The sequence below is a fragment of the Vanessa cardui genome, chromosome 11 (assembly GCF_905220365.1).
Source record: "Vanessa cardui chromosome 11, ilVanCard2.1, whole genome shotgun sequence".
In the NCBI taxonomy this organism is placed as follows: Eukaryota; Metazoa; Arthropoda; class Insecta; order Lepidoptera; family Nymphalidae; genus Vanessa; species Vanessa cardui.
Genome location: NC_061133.1, coordinates 14631543 through 14646344, shown reverse-complemented (window position 1 = coordinate 14646344; position 14802 = coordinate 14631543). Strand labels below are relative to the sequence as shown.

The window sequence follows — 14802 nt, the reverse complement described above, 5'->3', positions numbered from 1 at the left end:
ATTGCACGCCACTGAGATCGTCGGTATTGGGTATTTTATAAAACCAAACTCAGCTCGATTAGATATAAATACATTTATTTAACATAATAGGTTCAATCGGCATAATTCCAAGTTGTACAATCAATTACCCTTAATTTTCATGATAACCCCGTTAAAAACCCCAGATTCTGACCACCGACCGCTCTCTTCTGTTTTTCTTTTTTTATTTCTCCTGTCACCTCACAATCTGTCCAGTCATCCAATTGGTCAGCCGATCAAAGTCGGCTTTCTTAGCCAGCCAACCACGACGCAACAGTGTTAGCATCTCTAAATCAGAATAACATAATTAAAATCATCACAGGTATGAGTAGCCCAAGAACGAGTTTGTTAAATGATGATTCAAAGGTGGTTGTAAAAGCCTACTTTAATAAAGCATATTCTAATTTTGAATATTATGCATTTTATATTCGTTTTTGAAAAAAATACGAAACTGATGTGTATTAATGTAATTGCTTTTGAGAAGCACAGCGGACGGAGCGCCTTCTACTTGACGACAGCGACGACGTTTGTTTAAGAGATCGATATAAAGAGGGAGGTTTATTTTGCTTTAATATTAAATTTAGTAGAAAACGAGACTATAAATATAAAATTAAATTCTATTAGTATCGCTAGTTAAACTGGATATATACTCGGTATAATCTAAAGTTGTAGAAGTGCAGTAATAAAGCGGTACGGTTAAAACACGATACCCGTAGATCCTGTTTACACAACGGGCGCGCGACTCTTTTAGTTTTCGGAGCAGATTAGTTTCCTTTGTTTCGCTACAGAGCGCATCGTCTTCTCGCAAAGTTTAGACTCCGCCGTCCGGAAAAAAGATATTAAATTTTATACGTCTTCCAGGCAGATGTGAAACTTTACCGAACAATGACTTCCTTATTATTTTCTAATGTACGTAAATAAGTCACCAATAACAAGCAACGCCTGACTTTTGATGTTCATACTTTGCTTTATAGGTAAGCTTGATTACCTCAGTTTAAGGTTGCTTTGGAACAGTATCGTCGATATGATATAAACGTGGTCCCATTCGATCGCTCAGCCAAGTTTACGAGTGCGGTCAGACCCCAGCTTTTCGTGATCTCGGAGCATTACGCTTGTGATTTTATGTTATAGTATATGTTATGTTGGATGCAACTTAGCTCAGGATTAAAATGGACGTTGGCTCTCGGCCAAAGGCTAATAGCGAAGTTAAACCGATAAATGCCTCACTATTTGGCAATGTTCAAGTCGAAAGCCTATTAGAGACGACTTCGGAATAGGTTCGCTTGAGATAGTTCTTATGTAAATTTATTTTAAGAAATATGCTAATTCAGTTTTGCTTTTACGAAATGTTGTTCTACTAAATTTATTTTACTATATTTTGCAGACCATTTTCAAAATTATATTGTGCTAGTGATGTAGATAATATTCAGGTTCGACAGGCTACGGGAACTGACTGCCAATTCAGTAGTGTGATGGTCAACACCTCTCAGGCTAAGCTTCCTATTTATATCGGAATAATATGGAGGTTTAAACTAAAGGAAAATCTGCAAAAATATTAGTTTAAAAACAAGCAATATAAAAATTGACAAATATTATTCGATAATGGAGATCAAACCGTGTATAATTTTACAGATTTATAAAATAAAAAGCTAAATTACTTATTTATGATAAGTCATGCCATCTTACAATTAAAGTGGTTTCCATATATATATATATATATATCACAAAAAATGTGATATACTCGCATATGGAAGGTATTGGTGCAAGCCCGTCTGGGTAGGATGTTATTAAATATTATTGAACATTCTACTGCTATACAGCTATACTAACTATTATTGTGGCCTCCTTTGTAGGGCTACACCTTACAAATAAGACCACATCAATACTAACCAATGTAACTGCACAAGGGACATAACGTCTTAGTTTCCAAGGTGGTAGTGTATTGGTGATATGAGATATGGCTAATATTTCTAGTACTTACCATCAAGTGGGTCATTTGGACAACACAAAAGAACTAGGGAGTATCTATATAATAAACAAATATATATGGAGATAAAGATATAGAGAAAATAGCTGCTCTGATCCCAAATATTTATGATGGTGTAAGATATAAATACGGCAGCTGTGTACAAAGGTGTGTCCACGAGCCATATATAATCTGATTTGTTTAATTAATATTAATTAACAGATTGGTAATTAATTAAGAAGCATTAAGCTTTGTTAGCAAGGGAAGTAAAAGCTGACAATTTATTGGTAGCTGTCTGGGGATCTATTCTTAGAATCCTTAAGATGTCCTCGTGTTTCATTTATACTAAATATAAATATACCTAAGTAAGATGACCTAGTCAACTGTAACGAGTAGTTTGTGTCACCCGAAAGTCCATTAAATACCTATATATAAGAAAATATTGATTACTTATAATATTAATATAATACTTTGAAAATATACATAATTATATGGATTAACCAAAATTGTTTATTCAAGTAGGCTCATCAAGAATAGGAAAATAATTGGAAACGTTATGTTACAGTGTTGAAATAAATATAAAGCCATACCATTAAAAACCTAAATTCCAATTTTCGTAGTGAATTCAAATTTACTGCATATAAAATTAAAACTATCTCCTTTATAAATATTAAATGGAAGTTTTGTGTATTTTCTATTTCGTTTTATGTGGAAAGTTGCTGTCCCTTTGAAAAATCTATTATGTGGCTGTTCTGTTTTATAGCAAGTCGCCCGAACAGCGAAATGAGATTCTCTTGATAAAACTTTATTAATCATAAAGTATACATCAAATAGTTTGGTAACATTATATATTCCAAAACACATCTTTACATTACTTCTACCCTTAGATTTCGTCGAATAGGAGTCCTTTAAAGTGGATTTACAAGACAATCTTTTCAACATAGATATCGTTTTGAGTTTTTTTTTTTTGTTATTCATGGACAAAGAAATATGAATTCTTGATTGGCTTGTGCACGGGTTTCCAAATAAAATAAACAAAAATGAAAACGCATGGATTGATTCCAACATACCGTGTCTCGAGCGTGAAAAATAACTTATTACAAAAAAATCCTGCCTTATTACTTTAAACATTATTCTTCAAATAATTTGTAATTATTACAGCCAAACCTTTGCCAAGTAGACGTTAGAATGTATATTTGATAAACCGCTGACTACATTTGAATCTGCTCTCTCGCTGGTCGCAAACAAAACGTTTATTTACATATCTTGGAATTTCTCGAGACCTATGCAGATTGTCTCGCGATGCTTCATTTCTCAGTTGAGTATTGGTAAACACAAAGTGCGCTTGAAAGTTAAAGATATTTTACTGAATGTTGATTGAATGCTAGAAGATGCTCGTAGCACTTAAATTTATTGCGTTCTTTTTAAACTTCAGGCATCTTATAAATTACGTAAGCAATTTTTGTCCCACTGATTATAGGATTATAGCTGCTCATAGAAGATCTGTTATAGTCTTTTTTTGAAGAAGAAGAACGCTATCGCTGTATAGAAATAAAAAAGCAAACAAATGTAAAACGTGTCAAGAGACATTGTTAATTTACAATGAAATGAAATCAAAACATAACCTGTCATAGGTTTTGATATTTGTAAAAATCAGTTGAACAAAAACTGTCAAACTCAAAAATCAAAATCAAAATATACTTTATTCAAGTGGGCTTTTACAAGCACTTTTGAATCGTCATTTAACAATTAAGTGAAGCTACCACCGGTTCGGAAAGTAGATTCTACCGAGAAGAACCGGCAAGAAACTTAGTAGTTACTATTTTTCAACATTTAAAAAAAATACAGTCATGTTAGTTAATATTGTATTAACTAACATGACTGTATTATATAAACATATAACGTAAATACTGTCAGACTACAATGGCATGTACGAATCGATATGTTCTGGTGAGAGTTTTGTGGAGGCCTAAAATATCGCTCTTGTTTATTAGTTTTGTAAATTAATGATACTTACAGTTTTCCACTTTGTAATGTACCCTCTACTGAGTATATAGACCTCGCAAACTATCTTTATTCTTTTATTAATTTAGCCATTTACCTAGTCCACTGGTGAGTGCCTGATGGGTATGCCTTACCCCAAATGTGATTACGCACTAGTTAGACCTCAGTATTGCTAGGCTTATAGCCTTAGAGACAGATATTGTCGATATAGGTATATACCGTCAATTCCGATAACATTCACAGTTATTAATCCATCCAATTCCATTTCACCAAGCAACCATTTGACATTATCATTTAAAACAAGTATTTGTTAGAGACCCTGAGCCCCAATAATTAGACCTGAATCTCAACTTTACATTTTAATTATTCGATTACTCTTTTATTATACCACACTCTGACATAGGAGTGTAAGCCGATAAAACACTAATAATCTGATCGAATTTCGATGTAATTTTGGGCTCACAAACTTATTTTAGAAGCTGAATTCTACGATTCGAGACACATCAAGTCAGGCGTTGCAATGAAATTATTTTATGTATAAATATTTCAGAATGTGGTCGGTACACACCGTACCAACTTCTTTGAATAACCCGGTAAGGTGGGTACTTTTGTAAATAGCTTTTTCTGAGTTTGAGTAAATGCCTTTGACTTGATTGGCCTATACAGTGTCGCCGGGTACAGGCAAGACGTCACTAAATCCCTCTTTGAAAAAGTTCACATATACAAAATGATGTTGAAGTTATGTGTATAACATACATATTAATGTTATAGTTCTATTCGGAAACTGATATATTAAGTATTAGCTGTAGTCCGCGGCTTACTAATATATATATATATATACCTAACTTCGTCAAAAACAGACGAATAAAGTTACTCTCCTATTGTAATATCAGTACAGATTGTGATGCAAAATCCAAAACTTGCTTCATATATAACTATGGGAGTATACCAAACTCCTAGCACATTTATAAAACATTTTATGAGTTATATGAGTACGAGGTCTTTGAACCTCTCTAAACAAACATTTCATTACATGATAATATCAAAGAAATTCTGTTTAATTTTAGTTTGCAATACTTTATTTACAAAACGTATAACAAATGCCGAGTAACAAAGCGAATATTTTCGCGTTTGAACGAAACTATTTGAGTATAAAAATGATATAAACTATTGCGCAACATAGTAAACTAACAGTCGGTAAATGTTTCAATCGCAGGTGGAGATGTCTTCTCTCGGGACATGAGTTTGTATAATTATTAAGACTACGTAAATCTAGAAAATTTGTTGTTGCATACTTTTTGATTTATAATTGTTATCCATATTTTTGAGGCATTATTTAAGGATAAGAAAAAAACGTATGTTTAGATGCACTTTTTTGCGTACGAATTTTAATTAGTAATTCTAATGCTATTATATTTTTCCGGGGTCCGTTACAGTAGATATTTTGTCGATACTAAAAAGTTACTAATTCAAATTGCCGTATCATTAAAAACACATTAAATGAAGAACCAGCAGTAAATTATTACGTAAGTCCTGTATGTCCTTTATTAATGAAAATACATATATTTAAATCTAAAATAATCATTCTTTATCAATATTTAGGAAATATATCTTTAAATATTACGCTTCTGCTGTTATTTTAAACATTTTTATTACTATAGGATTCGTAACGTGGAAACTATTTGTGGGCATATCAACAGCCGTCACGTATAGGTACTCCAGTAAAATTATAACACCTGCATCAAATTAAATTCTGGTACTAGTGTATCCTTAAATGCTAATGCTGGTTAGCATTGGAACAACTTGTGGAATTAGCTTCAAAACTTATTTTAGAGAGATAAATTTGGAAGCAAAGGTTGCCCAATCCCTTACTTTACAAGTAAATTTTAACCCAAATAAGTATATAGTCTTTATACCCTATTTTTCTCCTATCTAAGCATTCTTTTGAATGATTTTGTTCATAGGATCGGGTCATTGATAGATCTTAAGAATATCGTAAGCTACTACAAATCCCAGTGAATTTAATATAAGTAATTTACACGTGTTCTGAAAACACAAAACCATATCGTACAATAATAAATAGCTGTAGTACAAAAATGGGTGAAGCTGAAAACTTTCTCTTAACGGCTTTACTGTGGGATAAAAAGGCCACTCACATGAAATACGCCTAAAAATGCAAACTCGACGCGGTACTAAACATACGAAATTCACCATTCAACGCTGTTATCAAACAGAAATATGCCCTTTTGATTTGACGTTTGCGTCGATTTGCTTCACCTGTAGGTTTACGAGGCGATCTGGTCGGTCGTAAAGCACTAAAAATATTTGTGATAAAACTCACACCCGGCGTATTTATAGTTGCGGAGATAAGAGAAAAATAACGGCCGAAACTTTTGTTTTCGGTTGGTTATCAATGTTGCCATTCTGCGGAAAATGTTTCAGTTTTTTGGACTTCAAATTTATATAGAACCATTAGATTTATTTATAAAGATAAATTTTTTAAATAATTCCCATATTAAAGCGGAGAACTCTCTCATATTAAAGCGGATTCATCTTTATGAGTCACGTTTTATGCTCTTTTATTTATTTGTATGCAAAGTGAACAGTAAATAGATCATTTGATAGTAAGTGATCCCCGTCGACCACATACGTTGGCGGTAATAAATATTAGACGCCCTTAAATTTCTAATGCACAAGCAACCTTGCTAACTAAGATGTCAGTGAGTGAGCAGTGTCTAGTTACTAACTGTACAATCAACGGTCGCTTACTTTTAAAACTTACTCTTAAAGCAACTTTCTTTTAAAGCCCCTGGTTGGTTGCAGATGTCCATGGGCGGCGGTAAACACTTTCCATCAGGTGAGCCTCTTGCTCGTTTGTTCCCTATAACATAAAAAAACCCAAAGTGCAACTATTGATAGGTATTGTCATTTAGCAGTAAAATATGTATCTAATGGTCATAGAGTGGAGGAAAGTACATTTTGATTTTGATTTTGAATGAGTAGGTGGTACCTACCCAGACTTGGACAGAGCCCTCTCCCAATTAATACTTTATGAAAACGTGATCGTTTTTTGTGCTAATATTATTATTGTCTACAACAAAAGATTGGCTTGTCAAAAGTCTGCAGATCACTGAATACATTTTATTCTTGTTTTTGGCGACAATATCCCAAAGTTTGTAGTACTAAACTCTCGTACCTCGGACAAAACACAAAATCGTTGGTTCTGCCCGTTATCTCTTTCCCGTCTTGCCGTTCCTTCAGAGTATGACGGCAATTATACATGTAGATAGCATCTGTGTACACATTCGTTCCCTATAATATCTTCGACACAGTAAGGTAATGAGATTATGCCGTGGTCGGATAATAAAATTAGGTCAGGAAAATTGTATGTAGCTCGTATCTACAAATGATGTTACAGGTCGAGATACGTTTTTGTGCGTGGGTCTAATCTGATGTTATATAGTCACTAAAGATAACTTATTTAGAGGAAATATATTTCCTGATAAATATTATTATCATTAATTAATTGTGGACGGATGTTTCCTGAGAGAACAGTGACAGGACTGCCTATAAGTTATTCAAGCGTTGACACATTGACACTTCCAATATCAGGGAAATAATGACGACCTCCGTGGTCGAGTAGTGTGTATACCAGTTTTCATGGGTACGCCACTCTAAGGTCCCGGATTCGATTCCCGACCGAGCTAATGTAGAACTTTTAGTTTAGTTTTGTATGTGATGTTTTCTATTATTTATAAAAATGTTAAAGGCGGTGGACGATGATGAAGCAAAAAAACGACGCCAATATTCGACTACAAATTATACATATTGATGAAACACGGAACTTACGATAACAGTATGTATATCTTATTCGTCTGTTTATATAATATTAAAGAAATGACTTTTAATTTCTCTATATAGAAACGGATCTTGAAAAACATCAATCCCAATAATAGTTAATCAATAACCATGAGTCATTGTGTCACACGGGACAGGCAGTAAGTTGAGGGTAACCACGATAAAACCCCATAAAGGAATAGACATGCGATACACCGCTGAAATTACTCTCATGTAAATAAAACTTAAATGTATATTATATCAATAAACTTCAGCACTTAATGTTATTAGACAGCAGATGGCGTATAAAGCAGTAAAACACGGATACAATAACAGCCTGTAAATTTCCCACTGCTGGGCTAAGGCCTTGCGCTCTTCCCTTTGAGAAGAAGGTTTGGAACGGATTCCTCCAATGGGTTGGTGGAAAACACATCTGGCAGAATTTCTATGAAATTAGACACATAGAACTTTATAAACACAAATTAAGCAAACAAATTAAGCACATGTTATTCAGTGGTTTCAGTGGCTTGACTGGGTTTGAACCCGCAATCATCGATTAAGATACACGCGTTCTAACCACTGGACCATCTCGGCTCTTAAAACACGGATAAGCATTGTTTAAAAATAATCGATCAACTTGGCGTTCGATTACGCGAACGAGAGCTGATAAATTTGTTTATATTAGAACAGCGCCTGAACATGACCGCTGGGAATTCTTTAGCCAATGGTAACGAATTATTGTTTATATTATTGTTTCATATAAACACATACACTTTCAGGTATATCGGCCATATGGTAGGGCTATCGACTTTTACTTTTATTCTGGATTTAATTATTTGATGAATGAACAAATATACTTAAGCTTCTTTGTTAATTTTTAACCGACTTCAAGAAGGAGAGTTATCAACAACATGAATTAAAACTGTATTATATAATCGTAAATCGACTTTTAAATAGTCTAATATTTTTCATTTCTTTTACTTTGGAGAAATCTAAAAGATATTATGAATACTCAATTCTTATTATTAATTTTTAGTGTATATTAATTTTGTTTTGAGACAGTGTATTGTTTGAAGTCGATTTTTTATTGTTTATATTCAATTTGCTTGTTCATTATATCTAAAATGTCTTATTTCATTGGACTAGTTGCTAGTTTCCAAGCAGATTTTAAAGCCTGGTCTTATCCTGGGCGAGATAAAGAAGGGATTGGGTTTCTGTAATCACATATTATGTATATTCATTAGCATCTAGGAGCCTGGACGTCAGATGTTCATTCTCGTGCTTCAGAAAGCACAGCGTCATGTCGAATTTGCTGACCCATTAATGTGCACGAGGAAATACGAAATTAAGATTTGTTCATGCGTACACGTGCGCTATAATACGTTCAACGCAGTTAGTTATGCTACGTAGAGAACTGACGCCCTGAAGCTTATAATTATGGAAAATAAGGAACAAAGTATATCATTGTAATCTTAATCGTTGCGATAAACAAAACTAAACAAACGTCCTTAATTAAATTTTAAAATATTCAAACTACCCGAACAGGTCAAAACTCTACATGTAATAAAGAGCAGGCGTTGTAATTACGCTATTTATTTTAATTAAAAGCGGATGGCGCCTCGGATACAAACTAAAACGCGTTAATTACTCTGAAACGCTGAAACACTAGTCAGGTACCGTGTTACGTTACACGTGGACTTATTTATGACAGCAATCCTTGTTAGATTAATTAGCTTAAACTTCGTTAATGTGTTCATGGGTCAAAATGAATGAATGGAAATGTTAGAAACGTTTTCGTTTAAACGTTACGTTCACGTTGCGCTCAAATTTGGCATTGTTATTAATCCTGCAATTATTTTATTTTTTTAATTATTTAACCAAATCTTTCAATAGTTTTAATATTATGTTTTCCTAAAGGATTTTGGTTTCGGTAATTCGCACCGGATACCATTGGATTGTTTAGTAATTGATCTTAAAGGAAACAAATGTAATTATAGATTTAATGGACGTGAAATTTGAATCAGATAGTTTAATGGATTGTTTTCCTTTCAACAGTTAACAACAAAAGCGGATTAAATTTCCAGACATTATGATATCCTTCAGTTTCAGTTACAAGTCAAGCCAGCTATGCATGAAAAGCAGTAGAATATGATGTATTTTGTATTCAATTATGTATTCAATTTCGTAAGATATAGAAGATTGATTATTATTTAACGCAAATAACTTTATCTCGTGAAATCTACATAAAATAGATTTCATCGGCAGATTATAAACACAAAACTACTACTTTCAATAGTATAAGAGAAAGTTTACCCAAAACATATACATAAACTCCTACATACATACGAGTATGCATAGAATAATATGTAGATCAAAAACGTGCGCAAAGTCTTAAACAAAATATAGAATGATGAATAATTTCAATTTGAAAATGAATCTCTTCATAGTATAACACAATGTCATTGTCTGTATGCTTAGATATTTTAAACTACACAACGGATTTTAATGCGCTCTTCATAAACAAACAGATTCAAGAGTAGGTTTATATGTGTAATTAAAATATGAGTATTATAGTAAAGTTGAGAATTCCAATTATTCAGGTCAGAAAAACATGTATTTTCCATGTTATGTTTGTTCTTCAATTTAAGATCGTATGAAGCCGGGGTGGGATAAAATATCTGAATAAGATGGAAAACCAGATGAAATCTTACGAGTAGGCGGGTTACCATGGAAACGGATAAACGTGAAAAGCGATTTCGTTGAATACAATTTAAAATAAATTAATCTTACAAACAAATTCCTGTAAATTATATTATTGGAATAAAAATACGTTTATTTTACTTTGCTTATGTTTGAGGAAGCGCTTTTTAATTTGATTAATTGTAGGCAGCCAAATATTTGCTAAATTGTAAACAAGCGCTTTTTCATTACTAAAAGAAAGCTAAACAACTGTACGCAGTATTGTTGAGTTCCGGTTTAAAGGGTGAGTGAGCCAGTGAAACTACAGGCACAAGGGACATAGCATTTTAGTTCCCAATTTTATTACATGCACCTTATTCGGATTGCTTAATATTGGTTGATTCAGGATAAGCTCAGTTTTATTGATATATTGTGTATCGTGAAACACAATATACAACGAATATATATATACAAAAACAAAAGCCTATTATTATTGTTTTTTAAATAGATGTGCTCAATTTATTCTCAAAAAATGTATGACGGTTTAAACAACCATAACCATAGTAATTAATATTATTACTATCACAATTAATCAAACACAAAAACATTTATGAATTTTCTTACTCATTACAAATAATTATTTGCAGCGCACGGAATTCTGAGGGCTGAAAGTCTGGGCGACAAGTTAAGAAATCAGTGGACTATCCCGGGAACATCTAATAGCATCGCCTTGTCTGCGAGCTTGTTGATCTGCTACGGAACCCGAAACGCCTGAGATGGTAAGCAATGTTAACTGCATTCAATTTTAACTAATTTGTGCGAATAAATGTAGAGACCTTTAATTTGGTAGAACATATGCATTGTGTTATGCATATTATTACTATTAATTGCCAGTATATTTCGTATTCGCTTTTAAATTAGACTCTTGAAATGGTACGCGTGAATGTATATAAGCGCGATAGTCTTAGCTAAATAATGCTATACTCATACTCTTATATACATACAACAACAACAACAACAGCCTGTAAATTCCCACTTCTGGGCTAAAGGCCTCCTCTCCCTTTGAGGAGAAGGTTTGGAACATACTTCACCACGCTGTTCCAATGCGGGCCATCTCGACTTATATACATATACAAGTTTAAACATAATAATATCTACATCAACAGCGAACGTGAAAGACTAACCAAAATAAAGAATGTATCTAATTGAATCTATCACCCGAGTAAAAATTAACGGTGTAACATCATCAAATAATCGCGGTTCCATTAAGTCATTTCATAAGTAGGTCAGTTCTTTACAAGGCCTTACAGAAGTGCAAGCATTAAAATGTTTACCTGAGACAGTAAAAGGATATTACAGAGTTAGGGACGGCAGAGGCATCAAAGACTGACGTACGTTTGTTAAAAGCGGGTCGCGTAATAAAAATGCAGTAAAATAACGTCCCGCGTTTATAAAGAAACGTAACGTTGCTCTGTTTGCAATAAAATTGAAGTAAATGCACACAAATCTAAATGGTTTATGTCTTATGTGACAGTTATGGAACTTTTACATTGTACTCGTTTAGAAGAATGTAAAATAAAAACAATACTGTAAGAGATTGATATGCAATGATTGAATACTTTAAAAGTACGTCATAGTAAATTTATAATAACAATTAAATATCGTAATATTATATGTGTTCAATATTATTTAAAAAAAATGTTTAAATCACAATTTAATATATAATACGGGACACTATCAACAACTTAAAATTTAATTTAATTATGTATAAATAATATTTTAAAAATACTCGCAAGAGACTAATTGATAAAGCATATTTTTATTAACGTATTAATACGTTTTAAAAGATACATGATACATATTAATAGTATATATCTTACAAGCATAATTGTTTTTATTTAAATGACGTACATTTAGGTAAAAGTTCTAAAGTCATGCGTCTTCATCTATGTATAATCAACTTTCCAATCTGAGGGTTTTTTTTATTCAATTTAATTATCTAACACGATGAATCTTAAATTCTAAAACGAGTGTTACAAGATTACAAATTATTTTAAATTCGATTCGAAGTAATAATTAAAGAACAATATATATCATATTTCACAAATTGTTTCCAAAACCAAATAAGCAAGTGTTAGCATTATATGAATGTTGAAATAGTACTGTAGACTCACCACGTATGGACAGAATAATTCCAAACCTGTACCTGCCAATTGCAGAATATTCTAGATAGAAGGCGTCAGCCCTGTGGGAAATTATCAAACAGTAACTTACACGCGTGTAATAAACAATCACAAACATATATTTCCATCGACAATGAAACAAATTGTAATGTAAATAAGCCGAATAATTTTCCATTATTAATATGCATGATCTAACGTTAATACAATAAATAAATTATTCATAAACTATTTGAAATAGATGCGAACAAACATATTTGTAAATGTAATACAAGGAATATCACAGGGTCAGAGTAACAACAAAGTGTTTATGCGAGTTCACATTGGCACGTCGATACAACAGCGCGAGATCAGCACGGATACAACAATGGGTGACAATACAACAATGGATGTAAAAATAACTGAATGGGAATGTGTTTTGTGATAAAATGGGACCTTCAAGTGGGGAGCGGCATTGTGAGGCCGGCGTCATTATGCTCAGCGAAGAAAATACTCCCGTACATAATTTATGGTACATTTCAATTCACGAGCTGAGATGTCTCGGCAGTTGAACGCGAAGATCCGAAACGGTTCGTATTACATTGTCTGCGAAATTTAATTTAAATGAACATATTTAAATTTAATGAAATCTGTGTATGTCTAAATGTGTATTCGGTTCAGTTGAATACATTTATTGTTTGAAGATAATTAATATTCATTCATTGCTCTAGGAAAGCCAATATTACCCCGAGATTGGAACACCTCTATTAATCTATAAATATGAACTCGAATCTCACCGCAGAACGCGAAGGTGAAATATTATATTATTATATGATTATAATTAAATTGATAGCATACACGAAAGGCTTGGATTCGACATAGCGCATCACAACAAGTCCATTGCCTACATTTCTCGAATGAAATTCGAACCGATTGGAGCCGAAGATTGCGACTTCAAATCCAGAAAAATCCTTTGAATTTTCATGTACTTATACTTATGTTCGTACTGATACCCATTGTATCTGTACAGTAAGATAAGAAAAGAAGATATTTCCTTTTTTCATTTACATTTAAATTTAAATTAATGAATACCATTCAGAACTAAATGATCTTAAAATAAGTTAATTTAAATGATACGCAAGTCGTAATTATCAGTTTTTTATAGTTTTAAATATTTAAGTGTTTGTACACATTTCATTAGGACTAGATGAAAGTTACTCTAGCTGTGTATCTGTATGTCTGTTGCACGAAAAATGACCACCACCACCACTAAACTGAAAGCATTAACTCCAAAGGAGGCCATAGGCTTATTTTCGTACTTTTTTGCCTTCCTTCAAACGAAGTCGCGAGCGAATTATCTTATAGATTTAATTTTTTTAATCCTTCACAATAATCATCTTAAATCAATTATTCCATTGTCAAGGGTGTCGTATTAATACTAAGCTTAAGTCGACTGTATCTATGCTTATCACGTGGCTGTCTTTATAAGCGTAATCAATATTCCATTGAAATTTTCACTTAGTTACTTCGTTCGAATACATACTATCATAAATACTAATAAATATTAAAAAACAAATGTACTGAACCCTCAAGAAAAGATTACGAATCGCAGTTGCTAATAAAATAAAAGCTTATAAAAACTTGTGTAGTAATAATGAAGTAATTGATTCATTTTATGTTATGAATGAATTTATAGACCGTAAATGATTACGTAACTTCAACGATCCTACTTCTCCTCTAACTTTTTAGTCTGTGTTTTACAATCTTGTTTACGAAAGAGTATTTTATGCATTGAGAAGAAAAAAAAGTTACTTGTTTATTTCAAGCTAAATTCGTCCCGAATAGCGTTGAGAATACATATGATCTTTACAGCCTCTTACGTGCTTCGACACAAATCTATAGAGTACTTAAGTGTTAATACTGACTTGGGAAAACTTTTCCATATTTACTTAGCAGTAAAGTTACAGTCGGTAAATCTGTAGAGAAGCAGGAGAAGTTTTGGAGCTTATTCCACCACGCTGCTTCTATGTTGATAAACATATATGTATATTTGCAGATATATATTTTGACTTGGCCAAACCCATGTAAATAATACCCTAAACCGACTAATCATAAAAAAAATAATGTATCTAAGTAGTT

The 14802-nt window shown here is 32.7% G+C and overlaps 1 protein-coding gene across 1 annotated transcript in view; it reads left to right on the top strand.

Annotated features, from left to right (window-relative positions):
- The window catches only part of LOC124533844 (somatostatin receptor type 2-like), a 118347-nt gene that overhangs the window by 64064 nt on the left and 39481 nt on the right, over positions 1 to 14802 (top strand). Inside the window, exon 3 of the mRNA XM_047109381.1 lies at positions 11152 to 11283. The gene's annotated coding sequence lies outside the window, so the exon portion shown is untranslated. The remainder of the gene's footprint in view (positions 1 to 11151; positions 11284 to 14802) is intronic.